Source organism: Lissotriton vulgaris, chromosome 12 (assembly GCF_964263255.1).
Source record: "Lissotriton vulgaris chromosome 12, aLisVul1.2, whole genome shotgun sequence".
In the NCBI taxonomy this organism is placed as follows: Eukaryota; Metazoa; Chordata; class Amphibia; order Caudata; family Salamandridae; genus Lissotriton; species Lissotriton vulgaris.
In genome coordinates this window covers 249,196,371-249,212,450 of record NC_141700.1, presented here as the reverse complement: position 1 = coordinate 249,212,450, position 16,080 = coordinate 249,196,371, and the positions used below count along the sequence as shown (strand labels likewise).

Sequence of the window (16,080 nt, the reverse complement as noted above, 5' to 3'; positions counted from 1 at the left end):
GGAGATATACCTGTTCTCCTTACGACCTGGAAGTGGATGTAAAAGGACTGTTCTTGTGCCCTTCACTCCAAGCACTGGAACTGGAGCTCGATAAGAGGGACCAAATTCTTTCTTGTTATCGATCTTCTCACGAACTAGTTCTCCAGCTTCGGGTAGCCAGCCAACTACCGGGATCAGCAACGCGTCATCCGAGGTGGAGGGCCAATGTTCCTTTGCAAGACAGTCTCTTGTCTTTTGTAGACTCTGTAAAACATTGCAATGTCCATCTCGTCAAAGGAGGCAGCTTGAGCCACCAAGTCTAGACCGTCAAGGTCCGGTACATACATCTTGATACCAAAGAGCATTTCGTATGGGGTCCCCCCACCCAGAGACCTTCTAGGGAGAGTATTAAGAGCACGCTGCACGCCATTGAGATGGGCCAGCCAGTTCCTGCCAGTGCCTATAACTTGAGCCGTCAAAGACTGCTTTAAATCTCGGTTCATCCGTTCCACAACACTATTACCCTCAGGTCTGTATGGAGACGAAAACTTGACTAGGACCCCCAACGAAGTCATGGCATCCATATACGCCTTAGAGGCGAAAGCCGGACCCTGATCCGAATGGAAGGTTCCACAGGCAAAAATCCCTACAAAGATACGCAAGTCTCTTATGACAGTCCGTGAATCAGCGTTGCGGTAAGGCCAGACCCACACAAAGCATGTGCATGAATCAACTGCTACTAAGATGTACTTATACGCAGTATCAGAAGAAAAGGGACCACAGTGATCTAAATAAACACACCCAATGTGTTTATTAGAAATGTACAACTGTGTCTGGGGTGGACGCGCAGCAGTCGAAGGCTTAATCTGCTGGCAAATGTCACATTGAAGGACATAGTCACGCGTCTGTTTGTACAGTCCCCGCCACCAGAAACGTTGTTGTAACTGACCTACAGTAGCCCAAGCGCCCAAAAGCGCAGACGCAACACCTTCATGGGCTGCGGTAATCAGAGTAGGCCTGCGGTCCGCGTTGGGAAGTAACCTCTCACCAGCGTCAGGAATTTTCACATAAGGAACTTTATCAGGACTTAAGTGGTATGAATACTTCAAAGGGAATCCTTTTGGATATTTACCTCCCTTCTCAGTTGCAGCAACAGCTGCCAAGATGTCATCATCAATCTTACTTTTGGAACGTGTAACTGCTGCAACCAAATATGTCGATACCGCTGATTTTGCTGCCTCATCGGCAAGCGAATTGCCAACAGCGTGGACTCCCACGCGCTGATGACCGAGAGTATGAATCACAAACACGAGGGGCAATTGCTCTTTAAGCTCAGCCACTCAGACCCCGATCATTTTATGTTTTATTGTGCTACCCTTGGAATCACGAAAATCATTCTGAATCCAAAAGAACAGGTTTTGAGTTGAGTTGAGGAAAAATTTGTAGAGCGCTACTTTGCCCGTAGGCGTCAAGGTGCTGAAGATGGAAGAACTGTGTGAGAGGTGAGCGAAATGAACCGGATTAATGATAGGCCTCCCTGAAGAGCCAGGTCTTCAAAGCCTTTCGGAAGAGGGAGTGGGAGGTAAGTCCCTTGATCTCAGCCGGAAGGGTGTTCCAAATTCTAGGCGCACGGGAGCGAAAAGCTCTATCGCCCCATCTGACTTTATTGCTTTTAGGTACAGACAAAAGATATTTATTGGCTGAGCGGAGTGCCCTGAGGGGGACATAAGGGGTCACCAGGAGTTTGATATCTTCCGAACCAAGACCGTGCAAAGCATGGTGGGTGAGACACAGGACCTTAAACTCTATTCTGACCTGGATGGGGAGCCAATGTAGATCCTTCCTAATAGAGGTGCCTGATGCGAGCCTCGGGGCGTCATCAACAAACCGGGCTGCTGCGTTTTGTACTGTTTGTAAGCGTTGTATCTGTAATTTATTAATTCCAAGGTACAATGCGTTACAATAGTCTAACCTTGAGGAAATTAGAGCTACCGTGACCAGTTTGCGGGCATCGGTGGAAAGATAGTGTACTAATTTCCTCAGGGTTCTAAGGACACCACAGCAGGTGGAGGTCGTTCTACTGACTTGCTTTTCAAAGGAGAGCATGGTATCAAAAATAACACCCAAATTCCGAGCGGACTGAGAGGGCGTGGGACAGGCTCCAAGGGCGGATGGCAACCAGTCCATAGACCAAATCTCCTCCTTGCCTCCGAAAATCAGCACCTCCATTTTTTCCCCATTTAATTTGAGGAAGTTCCTCACCATCCAATTTGCAACTGCTTTCATGCAGTTCTTAAAGTTTCGAGCTGTGATGTCAGCAGTTTGTGAAAGAGACACCATAATCTGGGTGTTGTCAGCGTAGGAGAGAACTTCCAGCCAAAAGATCTTACAAGTCTGGCAAGAGGAGTAACATAAATGTTAAAGAGCGTGGGGCTCAGGGACAAGCCCTGAGGCACCCCGCACTGCACAGGATTAGCTGTGGGCGGACTCGGTGCTGTTAGCCCTCCGAAAGCCGTGCTGGGAGGGGTCAAGTAGGCTGGAGTTCTCCAAGAAGGCACTCAGATGATAGTTTAAATGGGCCTCTAGCATTTTTGCGGGAGCTGGGAGAAGCGAAATACGCCGAAAGTTCTTGAGGATCCTAGGATCAAGCAAGGCCTTCTTTAGAAGGGGCTTAACTATGGCCATCTTCCAGGAAGTCGGAAAGGCACCTTCCCGGATTGCCAGGTTTTCATTGTAAGACTGGACACAGTAGTAAGAATCACTCACAATAAGAGTTGTCACACCAGGATCAGCGTACTCCAATGCAAACATCAGAGCATGAAGCTCTGCCAATTGTGCGGTGCAGTCCCCAAGAGTCTGCGTGTGCACAAGTCTGGACTCGACTTCATCATTCACCATGGCACCTACCACAATAGCGCAAGCGGAAACGTATGCGTGCTTAGACCCATGCGCAACCTGCGCAGAACCATCAGTGTATATGATGCAATGGAAGTCCTCCAAAGGCCGCATAGCCAAAGGGGCAGGATGAACAAATTCATAGTGCAAAAACTCCTGCGACTGTAAGGAGGCATCAAAAATAAACATGACATCCGGAGACGTCAATGATGCTGCCCATTGTATCCACCGAGGGTGCAAAGCTTTAGAATTTGGCACACTGGCTTTCGTTACTGCCTCTAATGCAGGAAACGGGGTTACAACCAACATGCGTTTTCCCTGCGACAGCGCACGTTCCTTTAGAAACGCCATTTGCACTGCTGTCAAAACTTTTTCCACAGAGGAAAACCGCATTTCAGCCGAAGTGTACTATTGTGATTTGTAAGCAATAGGTACTGTGTCTCCTTCGTTAAAAGTAAGGTACGTGAAACCCCCCGCCCCAAGTATGATTCTTATCACAAGGTTGGTGTGGTTATCACGGGTCAGTAAGAATTTAGACTGTAGAAGATCAGCCTGCAAAGATTGCAAAATAGCTGAATGTTCCGGCAGCCAGCAAGATTTGGTAAAAGTTGGTTGTATCAAAGCATACAAAGGCTTGATACGCTGGGCATATTCGGGAATATTAGTACACCCAAAATTCAAAAATCCCAGCAAGGACTGTAATTTTTTCAGGGTTGTAGGAGCGCACAGTTGTGCGCATTTCTCCAAGAAGTGAGGAGCCAATCCTCTACCTTCATTGTTGAGTTCCTTGCCCAGGAACAACACTGTATACTCTGCAATGTGGGACTTTGCAAACTTTAATTTGTAACCGAAGTCCGCAAAGTTACAAATTATGTGGTCAACACGACATAGATGCGCCAAAAGCTCGTCGTCTGTCAGATATATGTCATCCACATACGAACACGCATCAGTGTCTGTCCTCTCTAAAAGAGAGACAATACGGGCAGCAAACACGCCTGGACTATTCTTATAGCCCATAGGTAAACGAGTATAGTGGCGTTGGTTGCCGTCACAGGTAAAACTGGTCCACTGGGAACTCAGTCCGTCCAAATTGTGGGCAAAAAAACCGTTCGATATGTCAAGTGTGGTTTTAAAACATTTACGCACAAGACCATCCACAAGAGCAGAGCTGTGGGTATTCTGGACTGCACAGGTACGGCAATGCGAGTTCAAATGCCGGTAATCCAAAACCAAACGGAACGAGCCGTCAGGCTTGGTTACAGTAAAAAGAGGGTTATTCATTAGTGACACACAAGTTTCAATCACACCTTGATATTCCAATTGGTCAATGATTTCCGCGACGGAAGCCATAGCTTCACGTTGGATGGGATATTGAGGTTGAGGCTGTGGCATAGACCTTAAAGGTATTTCGTGGTGTGGGGAAAATTGATCCCAACCACACTGTGTACGGTACAGAGCAGGCGCAAGAGCCTTAGCCCACACTTCTGCAAAATTCAGCGCATGCTCTTTCGAGACTGTGTGCGTGAAACTATGGAGGATCACCTCGTCCCCTCTCGCAGCTGCGAGCACAAACGGTGGGGGCCAGTCATCCTCCGCTAACAAAATGTCATATGTATTTGTAAGATTTTCCCAAAATACCCCCTTGATTGTACTTTGTATGTCACCTTCAATTAAAAGAACTATTTCATAAAGTCTATCAGGGGGAGCTACTCTAGTATCAGCTGTCTCCACAACAACATATCGATAAATCGCTGTCACCTTCAGTAGCGGACGCAGGGCCTCTCGCATTATGGTAATCTCTGCTGCGCTGTCCAGCAAGGTCAGAGCCCATGTCTGAATCCGAAGCTGCGTTCTCACTATCTGTGGCATATCTCGCTGTTAAAGCGGCAACTTTCTTTTTCTGAAACTGGGGTCTTTTCCGTGTTGAATCATCCTGCTTGCCGTTACCGTCTTTCGGGCGGTCGCGTCCCTGCTGGCCACCCCGACCTCTGCCGCCACCTCCACCACCGGTCGACGAAGCCGATGAGTCCTAAAAAGAACGAGGAGAGCATTGTTCAGAAACCTGAAAACGATCAGGTGATTTTATCGTCGTGCGATCGCGCAAGTCATAAATACGTCCTGTGGGCGAAACTCCTGTTTCTGCTGTTGTTGTTTACCCTGTTTTTGTTTTTTCGGCCAATTTGTTTTTTTGGTCTTGGGATGTTCGTCATTCTCTGACTTCGGCCCTTGGGGTTGCTTTTTCTCTTTAGTGGAAAATGGCTTGACCCCCACGCTATTGCGGCCCACGGTCTTATAAGCAGCCACAATAATCCTCGGTAACTGTCGGGGTTTGTCAGCATCGGGAACCGCCTGCAATGCATTGGACACCTGAAAGTTCACCGCATCCCCCTTGACATTCGTAAGTATGAGATCCAAAACTACGTCAAAGGAGCCGCATAGGCGCATACCCAATTCAACCGCTGCCTCAGGTCCGTGCTTATCCTGAACACGTTTAATGACCGTTGGAAGGACAGTCATGGATGGAGTGCCGAAGCACCTCGCATAAATCGTTTCTTACGCCGATGACACCCAGCTTCTCTTCACATGTAGGAAAGGGGAGGATTTTGATGAGGAGAGCATTCGCGATTGTCTCGGGCGGTGTTCAACTGGTTCCAGCGGTGCGGCCTTAAATGTAACTCTGACAAGTCGGAGGTGCTGTTTTTTGGCTGTGCCGCGGATCCTGATTGGCAGGCATGGTGGCCGGCAGATATGTTTCCCCCAGCTCAGGCATCCCAGGTGGCCAAAAACCTGGGAGTTAAGATCGACAACAATCTGACTATGAGATCTCAGATTCTCGGCCTCACGGGCTCATGTTTTGGCATCCTTAGGATGCTCCGGAAGTTTCTTCCTCTGCTCTCTGAAGAGCACAGGAAGATAACGGTGCAAGCTCTGATTGGCTCCAGATTGGATTATGCCAACGTGTTTTATTTGGGTCTTCCGGATTATTTACTGCAGCGATTACAGGTCGTGCAGAATTCCGCGGCGCGTGCCATTTTTGGCCTTCACAGGCGAGCCATAGCGGCCGGTCTCTTACAGTCACTCCACTGGCTGCCTATCCGTAAGCGGATAATTTTCAAGGCACTGACCCTGGCCCATAAAGCGCTCTTCGGTCTGGGAGCTAAATATCTCCAACGTAGGCTTGCTTTTTATCGTCCTACCAGAGCACTGCGCTCTAACTCTCTGTCTCTTGCTGTGGTGCCTCGAGTCAGGAAGGCCCGGATTGGGGGGCGTTCCTTTGGTTTGAGAGCGCCCCAGCTCGGAACACTCTGCCATTGGTCTTACGCTGCACCTCCAATCTGTTGTCTTTTAGGAGAGGCCTAAAAACTTGGCTTTTTACTCTTTAGTTGTGCTGTCTAGCTGTTCTCTGGATATCTGTGTTTGTTATGTTTTTCATGAGCTGCCAACATAAAGCGCCGGGACACTCCGTTGGAGTAGCCGTGCACTATACAAAAATAAAGTTAACATAACATAACATAACATAAACTGATGCAAAGATCTTCCCCCAAGACTCACAGTCACCAATTTCAGGGATCAAGTCCTTAGGCATGCTAATTGTCATAATCCTGTGCTTTTCGCCAGGAGTCTTGTTAGGAAATACCGCTTCCAGCTGGTCAAACTTCTTGGCAAGCCAGAAAGGAAATTCATCCTTATCCTGGGGGCGCTTGCCCATCACAGCGTTGACCATTACAGGACTAAATTTCATTCCGCCCTGTCCGGCAGGAAGCGTCGCACCACCTGGGGCCCCGTCCGGGAGATTGCGGGTAATGTAGTGCACTAACGACCTAATTACATTAAGCGTGACTGTATGTAGCAGCCGCAAATCAGCAACGGCAACCGCTCCATGTCAAGGATGCGGTGTAAATCCAGCCAAAACAGGCCATGTATCGCCTGGAATGGACAAAGGACCTAATCTCTGTGCCGTCAAGGAGTGGGGTAGGGCGCCATTAAACCAAACTCGGTGCTGCCAAGCATCAATCGGAACCTCCTGTGTCCTATACGGAGCATAGTCCTGCGGCACAGCAGTGGGAGTGTACGTGTTGAACACATTGGTATTTGCGTTCACAGCCGGGAAGGTCACCCACGAGTAAATAATATCGTATGGGTAAGCCACCTCTGCACTTATGACCATAATCACGGCCATGCCATCCACGGGGACATGATAATTCTGCAAGTGATTGCGCACCGCAATGCGACTATGTTGCGGAATGTCCACCGCGGCCATAGCGACACAGAAAGAAAAAGGTACAATGAAACGTACGTAGCACAACTGGGTAGTAATTCAAGGAAACCATTTTGAAAGAATCAAGCTTGACAAGACCTATATAAATATAGGCAGGTTTGTCACACCACTGTTTTCCGGAAACAATAGCGGAGGGTGTTAAGGACCGATATAAGTACTACTCAAGTGTCATGTAATAAGAACACCAACGATCGGGCGCCATGTAGCAGGGATTTCTGCTCATGTACAGAACTGTGCATAGGGACTTGGAACCTCAGTAAATTAGGGTGTGCCAAAACTCACCTCAGCATCCAAAATCCCCTACCAGACTAGCTATCAGTGTCTCATTGGTACTTACAAAACCCCAATGATTTAGACAACCCAGAACATGGACTTAGAACACCTCAGGTAACGTGGAACACATGAACACTCTTTCGTTATACTAACATATCAATCCAGAACGGGGAGTCAATGAGGACACGTGCAAGTTTGAAATGTTTATTTCTAATGCAGTGTTCTCAAACGCAGTATCTTAGCTAGTACAAGCAAACATATTATAAGGAGCAAGGTTAACAGCATGGTTACTATTCCATAAAATACAAAGGGTGAAAGCATGTTAAAATGCTAAAGGAAACAGGTCTAAATAGAACGTCAGTTTACCCTCCCTAGCTAGTATATTATATTATATCTACAGAAGGTCTCTTTGGGTTTAGAAGGGCGGGCCCATACCTTTGGGTTCAGCAGAAATGGATCACATCATCTCCTGGAGCAACTCTCTGCATACGGATATTCATCAAGTATGTGTCTCCTGCTTCACGCAGTGCGTTATTAATCGCGCCTAAACCCAAAGTTGGCCACAGCTGCATCCATATTATTTCTACTCTGTGCGCTGATCAATCCAAACAATAAGCGCTGTGTTGAAACAATCTTGAAGGCCTCGGAACTTACTGTACAGACATAGCTTACCAAGCAAGGCTGATATTATAAGCAAAATTTTATTCTCGTGTAAAGCAAAATACCTAACTAGGCGAAAAGCTGTAATAACAAAATGTGTCATGTGCAGTGGCAGCAGAAAATGAAGAATGGCGTTTAAACTTCTAACAAGCACATGCTAATTTAACACATTGCAAAGGTGAAACCAATACACAAGACAAAGGTGCGCAAATTATGAGATGTGCCTCTACTCAGTACAAACCCAAACTGGTCAGGAAAGACCAGGGCATGCATGAGGGGACTAATCCGATTCGCTATCAATTTGCCTAAAATCTTAGCATCCACGTTAATAAGGGAGAGGGGCCTATATGAATCGCATTGTGTGGCCGGTTTCCTGGGTTTTGGGATGGAGATTATGAGCGCCTCCCGCATAGTCTGAGGCAGAATGCCGTCTCACGAGCTTCCTCAAAGACATGTCGTAGAATTGGGATAAGTAAGCGGTGGTTGGTTTTTATAAAACTCAACTGGGATGCCATCAGGGTCTGGGGCTTTCCCAACATCCCTGTAACCTTTGGTTTTTTAAGTGAATTTCTAAGGTTATGCAAATTCTGTTTCCTAACTATAAAATCCCTATAACCTTAGGTTTTTGTAGTGAATTACTATGGTTTTTTAAGTAGTAGTTGTGTTTGCAGTTTGTTGGAGAAAGGGGCGGGCCTTCAACCAGCTCTCAGAAATCTTGCAATGTTGGACTTACTGGAGGTAACAGGAGGGCTTCTGGGCCCCCAGGAACCCTCAGCATCCAAGGGGACTTCATACCCCAAGCAGCAGTGCTGCAGGATACACGTTTGCAAAGTGGTGGAGAAAGGGGACGTTGCATCTGAACACCTTTCAGCAATTCCGCTGTGTGTGACTCATTGATGGTAACAGGAGGGCTTGTTTTCCCCCAAGGGAACTCTAGAGCCAAGGAAACTTCATCCCCCAATGAGCAGTGCACCAGGAGGCACATTTACAGAGTGGTGGAGAAAGGGGGTATGGCCTCTGAAATCGCGATTACAATTAGCAATTACACACTTTGGACTTACTGGAGGTAACAGGAGGGCCTGTTGGTCCCAAGGACCCTCTCGAGCTAAGGGTACTTAATTCTCAAACCACCAGTGTGCCAGGAGGCGCATTTGCAGAGTGGTGGAGAAAGGGGGCATGGCCTCCAACAACCTCTTTGCAGTCCAGCTGTTTGGGAATTACTGGGGGTAACAGTAAGGGTAGCTGGCCCCCAAGGACCCTCTGTAATCAAGGGGACTCCATCCCCCAACTATTAGTGCACTAGAAGGCATGTTTCCAGAGTGGGGGTAAAAGAGGGCAGGGCTTCCAGTGATTTGCCATCTTTAAAAAATATATATTTGTGGAGGGGGCCTCATGGACCTCTTTCCCTGGGCCAATGTGTGCCCCTGGGCACACCATATCCAGGGCCAACACTTTTTTGCATGGGGGAGTGGGACCACGCAACCACCTACCCCAACCAATTTCATCCCCATCCCCCATGACCTGGGCTTTTAAAAAACTTTTTATAGATTAAAGGGAGGGGGCCAAGTAGCCGCCCACCCCGGGCCGATTTGGCCCCGTGGACCCCATCACCCAGAGCCTGGCCTCTTCATTGGGGAGCCCAGGGGGAGCCTCGAGGCACTTGCGTTGCCTGTCGGCTCCCTACCTCCTCTGGGAGCCGGCATTGCGTTGAGACACAGGGAGATGCTAAACATGCAGGTCCCTGGACCTCAACGCAATTTGTCTCTTTACCTGCTTGCTTGACAGCGGGCAAGGTAACAGACAAATGCTCCACCTTCAGCAGGCAAGAGCATTTATGAGATCTCGCTTGTTGAAAGTGTAGAGCTTGGTAGGAAGCTCCAGCCAAGCCACAGCAAACTGCAATGTCCCAGGATAGGTACCCCAGGACATTGCAGAAGTCAGCCCTGGGGGGTGGCAGTCCCCAGGGCCATGTATGGCTCTAGTAGGGGGGGCTGCATGGCCCCCTCTAATGTTTTCTTTAGCCCCGGGGAGGTGGTAGTCCCCCGCGGGCACTCTTCATTATTTTGTTATATTCTTGAAATCATTTGCCCCGCGTAACGTGGCAGTCAGATGGGCTACTTTAAGCCCAAGGAGGGGATCCCCGTGCACCCCCCTCCTTTTACAATCCCCTCTGCTCCCGGGACCTGGCCCACCTGGGGTCCAAATAAAGTAAAAGCGTGGGAGATTGTTTTTTTTTTTTTATCTCAGAAAAAGTCGCAAATTCGGCTGTGGATTTTTCCGTGATTTAAAAAATTAATAATACTTTGTAGCCATGGCAGGGTCTCTGGGAGAACCCTGCACCACAGCCATTGGATCAGGTTGTCCCTACCCTGGCCCCTTCTCTTTTTTTTCTCTTTTTTTTTGTTGGACTCGGCTTCAAGCCCAGTCCCAAAATGGTTTTTATGATACAAGGGGGACCCAACGGATAGCTAAGTACCATGGGTATAACTAAGTTATCAGAGACAAAGGTGCTTAGCTAATTTACGAATCAAAACAATACAATATAGAGACACAATGGAAAACTATATGATTTAAGATTTCCAAACCCAGCCGGGAAAGGAGTTTATTTTATGGAGATAATGTCCAATCTTAGAATATACACAAAATGGTTTGACACAAGCCTGTGCCGTACATATAAAGAGAAAAGAAGAATAAAGAAAGGGTGAAAGGGGTGTTTTTATCAGGCAAAGGAAGAGAGCTAGGACAGGGTACTGTGAACAGATCAGAAAATAGCAATAACAGTATCGCCTGGAGTGAGGTATACACAATCACAAATTACTAATATTATTAGTGTAACCACACTCATTAGTGTCGACGTTTCGATCCCTAAAGCTCAACTAGATAAGTGGGATCATCATCAGGACTATTTGATAAAGTATGCCTGAATGAAAAAAGCCTCAATGTACCGAGGTCAGGGACCTCAAAAGGAATTGAGGGGGATGATCCTTCTCTTCAGGATTCAACGTAGGTACATGTAGATTTTATTTCAGGGAGGTCTTTTATGGGGGTCCAGACACGAACCGCTTATTATAATGAAAGGGTTTCAGGAACCGTTTTGTGACTGCATGAAATGGCAGCTCTTACTCCGCTGTTGGTGTATTCGGGGAGTAGTTTGGAGCGTGTAGGCAACAGTGGCCATGCACGAAAATTACCACTAATCTGGCGTTATGGACGCGATTCACGGTGGAGGCACGTCTCACCCAGGGACTGCTGGGACAGCGCCGGATGCGTGTAGGCAATAGTGGCCATGCACGAATATTACCAATAATATGGCGTTGTGGACGCGATTCACGGTGGAGGCGCGTCTCACCCGGGGACTGCTAGGACAATGCCGGATGCAGTGCACTGCATCCTGCTAGGACAATGCCGGATGCAGTGCATCCGGCATTGTCCTAGCAGTCCCCGGGTGAGACGCGCCTCCACCGTGAATCGCGTCCACAACGCCATATTATTGGTAATATTTGGCAATTCTGGGAGGGTTCGAATGAAGACAGGGTGGGCTAATCCTCGCCTCTGCCTCCTTAATAGAATTGAAACTTTCCTGTCCGTTAGCTAGGACATTTTTCATTCTATGTCAGGAGCGGAAGCTTCTGATTAGGCTAGTTCAAAGCTTATCCACCACCAGTGAAGCCAGAGACACTACTGGCTTAAAGTAAAATCTCTTGAAGGTGGAGTCTGAAGACCAGTCTGCAGCTTTCAGAATGTCTTCCAGGCGAGCCCCCAGGGAATATGCCTTGGACGCCATTGCTCCTCTCACGGAATGGGCTCCAAACTGGGAAATATCTATGCCAGCTTCCTGCATAACCCATCGCACCCATTGCGCAATAGTAGGGGATGAAACCGCCCCGTGTGGTTTAGTAAGAGCAATAAACAGCTGTTTGACACCCAGTGGGCGTATATCAATCGTCGCCACTTCATAGGCCTTCAGTGCCCTAACCACACATAACTTCGGGACATCCGGGAATGCAGGATACGAGATAGATCGGGAATCCCCTTTGGTACATCTAGAAATATGGAAGGTAACCCCATCCGGGGTTAAGGCACGACCTGTAAGATCCAAGGCTCTCACATCTGAGACTCTGCGACACGAGATCAGACAAAGCAACATTGCCAGCTTCGCTGAAATTTGCTTCCTAGACAGGTATTTATTGGACGGCCACTCTCGAAACAAGTTAAGAACCTTATTCACATCCCATAAAACTGAATAGCGGGTTTCTGGAGGAACTGATAACCTAATCCCCCGCAGCAGTTTGCAGACCAGAGGGTGTTCCCCTATCGGGTGGTTATCCAACGGGATATGGCCTGCCGATATGGCCGACCTAAAGGTATTGATTGATCTGTACGCTAAGCCGTCGTTTGCCAGAGAAGCAAAAAAATTAAGGACGTGGACAATGTCTGACCCCACTGGATCAATCTGCAGTCGCAGACACCAACTACTCCACCAAGACCATGCTGATCGGTACCTCTTGTTGGTACTGTCTGCCCAGGATTTGGCCAACAGCGTGACAGCGTCCTCCGAATGTCCCGGGACTTGCCAGCGTTGCCTGTAACCCACCAGGCCATCAGACACAGGTTGCCTGTGGTCAGGAGGTGGTGAGGATCCCCTTGAGGATTCTTGAGGAGATCTGGAACGCGGGGTAGAGGGATTGGAAAATCCCAGGAAAGTTCCATCAGAACTGGAAACCAGACTTGCGACCTCCAGATCGGGGTGATCACCACCAGATCCGCTCGGTGTCTCCGTACCTGGGTTGACACTCTCATGATCATCGCAAAGGGAGGGAACGCGTAGCCCCTCTCCGTGCTCCAATCCTGCAGAAACACATGTACCGCCGCTGCCTCCGGGTCTGGTCGCCAACTGAAATAGCACTCCAGCTGAGCGTCCAGACGGGAAGCAAAGAGGTCCACTGTGAACGGACCCCATTTGTCCTGGATCGCCTCGAACACATCCGGGCGAAGTTGCCATAGTCTGGCGTCCCTCCAATGACGAGACCACCAGTCTGCCACCTGATTGGCTGAGCCTGGAAGGTGCTCTGCCAACAGGGATATTTCGTTGGATAGGCAATACTCCCAAAGAGTCCGGGCAAGGTCGGACAAAGCCCTGGACCTGGTTCCTCCCAGGTGGTTGATGTAGCGCACCGCCGCCACATTGTCCATCTTTAGAAGGACACAGCACTGAATCCTGTCTTTCGTCCAACACTTCACCGCAAACGACCCCGCCATCAACTCCAGACAGTTGATGTGAAGATTTCTCTCTGTGGATGACCATACTCCGCCTGTAGAAACAGCGCCGCAATGCGTTCCCAGGCCGCTGGTGTCCGATTTTATCACCAAGTCCGGTTTGGAACCGAAGATCGCCTGACCATTCCAGGCATCCATATGCGCGATCCACCATCGAAGCTCCGTCCTGGCCTCCTCTGTAAGGGGAACGACCTGGGAGTAGGTGAGACCTCTGCAGAGGTGAAACGCTTTGAGGCGTTGAAGGGCCCGGTAATGAAGGGGCCCCGGGAATATCGCCTGAATGGATGACGATAAGAGACCCACAACCCTGGCTAGGTGCCGCAACAGGATCATTGGACGTGCCAGGGTGTGTCTCAACTTGTGCCTGATCCTGGACAGTTTCCGAGAAGGCAGGGACAAGGTGGCCTCCACTGAGTCTATCAGAAAACCCAGGAACTGCATTCTCCTGGATGGGAGTAGGTCCGACTTGGCTTGGTTGACTATGAACCCCAAGGATTCTAGAAGGTTGACCGCCCTCTGAAGGTGGGTCAGCAACTTCTGTGGACATTGATTCAGGAGGAGCATGTCATCCAGATAAATTATAAGACGGATGCCCTCCGTGCGCAAGCGCTCTACCACCGGTTTCAGCACCTTGGTAAAACACCACGGAGCGGACGACAGTCCGAAAGGAAGGGAGGCAAACTCGTAAATCTGTTGACCCCACTGAAACTGAAGAAAACGCCTGTGGGGAGCGAAGATGGGGATCGTGAGATAGGTGTCCTTCAGGTCCAACCGGACGATCCAGTCCCCTTCCTGAAGCAGATCCCACAGGAGGTAAATGCCCTCCATCTTGAAATGGCGGTAAATATGCCAGCCATTGAATTCCTTGAGATTTATCACTGGGCAATAGCCCCCGTCCTGCTTCTCTACAATAAAAATATTGCTGAGGAAACCTCGCGGGTGCAGTTCTGTCTGCACAATGGCCCCTTTCCGCAGGAGATCCGCAACCTCTCTGTTTATCAGAGAGCATTGGTCCGGCGTGAAGCTGATAGGTCTGGGGCGAACGGGCTGCCTGGAGAGTCCTGAGTATTCTATTTGGAACCCTCCAACGGTCTGTAAGACCCAGGCGTCGGAGGTGAGTGAAGACCATGCCTGAAGAAAAAACTGGAGCCTGCCCCCACTTTCAGGCCCGTTACATCTTGAAGTCTCACCTCTGTGATTATTGTAGCCGCCATCTCCTCTTCCTCGTCCACCACGGCAGCGGGGATAGCCTCTGGTGTGGTAGAAATTCCCGAACTTGTCGGGGTCCTGGTATTGACCAATGTGAGAGTCACCTTGCTTGTAGGAGCCTCTGTTGTAGGGTGTGCCAGACAAGCGGCCCCTTCCACGTGGCGTGAAGATTCGTTTGACGGACGTCTGAGCCTTGTCCAGAGAATTGAAGGTATTTACGAATTTGCCCAGCTCTTTGACGAACGGGTCCCCGAAGAGGTTACCCTCCGCCATTGGACCTGCCTCGGATGTGGCTAGTTCCCCCAACTTCGGGTCTATCTTGATTAAAATAGATCTTCTCCTTTCCGTCGAAATGGCCACATTTGCATTCCCCAGGAAAATGATCGCTCTTTGCTCCCAACCGGAAAGAATCTCTGGGGAAATCAAGGATCCCGAGGCCTTGGCGTCTTCGGCCATATCTAAAATTTTCGCCAAAGGCCCGGCCGTGTCCGAGAGTTTATCTTGGCAGGCTCTCCAACAACTGTCAATGCCCTTCTTGGGGTCCTTCACAAACTTAGTTAGGAAGGTAGACATTTTGGGATCAATCTCTGGGGTAACCGTAACCTTACCCTCCAAGGTGGGGCGGGGCACTCTTCCCGAAGACAACTACGTACCTCCTGGTCCAAAGGTTTACGAAGCCTGGCCGCCATATAAGCCGCCACCTTAGGAGCGGGAACCCAATGCGATGAGCGCGGGTGAAGCAACTCATCAGGATTAAGCATGTCTGAACTGGGGTCTGAGCTTGACTCCTGAGTGGGCTGGGCGGGGAGCCACAAACTCTCTGGCTCCCCATCCCCATCTGAGGTTTGGGGTGACTCGTCCGGGTCGACGGTGGCCGTATCATCCAGGCCTCCCCCCAAAGCACCAGTCGGTGCCTCCTTTGAGGTGGAAGGGGTATCAGAAGTTTTTGCGTCCAAGAAGGCTTTCTTTAAGCGCGAGAACATGTCGGAGTCCACCCCGCGTCCGCCGGACGCTTCCTCTTAGGTTCTGTGGTCTCCGTCGATTTTTGGCTCCGAGGTATGGGGTCCGTGTGCCCCGAAAGGTCTGCCCCTTACCCGAGGGGTTGGCACTGTGCCTGAAGCTGGTCCATCTTCTTTTTTAGGGTTGCAACCTCCTGCGTCACTGCTTTTAAAATGGAAGAGTCCATAACCTGGCAGAAGTGGTCATCTACTGGCAGGTACATGACTTGCTGCTCTTCTTCCTCCTCGTAGTACTCCTCATACTCCATAGCGCCTCTGTGCCACACCAAGGAGCCAATGCAAGTAGGGGTTAAAGGCAGGGCAGAGCCCTGAAACAATATATATATCTTCCCACCGAAGCGGGGTAATTATTGATGAAAAAGGGGGGACCAACAGCCTCTGCTATGAGGCACTATGTGAAAGCCTGTCTGGGCCGGTCCCGAAGACTCGATAAATATCCTACCCGCCTCACGGGTGTTCAAGCTCCAGGCAGGGGCTCTGATATTCGTA

General features: G+C 49.4%; 1 protein-coding gene and 1 pseudogene across 2 annotated transcripts in view; one reads left to right on the top strand and one right to left on the bottom strand.

Annotated features, from left to right (window-relative positions):
* The window catches only part of LOC147673880 (cytochrome P450 2D17-like), a 464,170-nt gene that overhangs the window by 61,749 nt on the left and 386,341 nt on the right, over positions 1 to 16,080 (top strand). The gene's annotated exons all lie outside the window — the stretch shown is intronic.
* On the bottom strand, positions 11,730 to 14,191 carry LOC147673881 (uncharacterized; annotated as a pseudogene).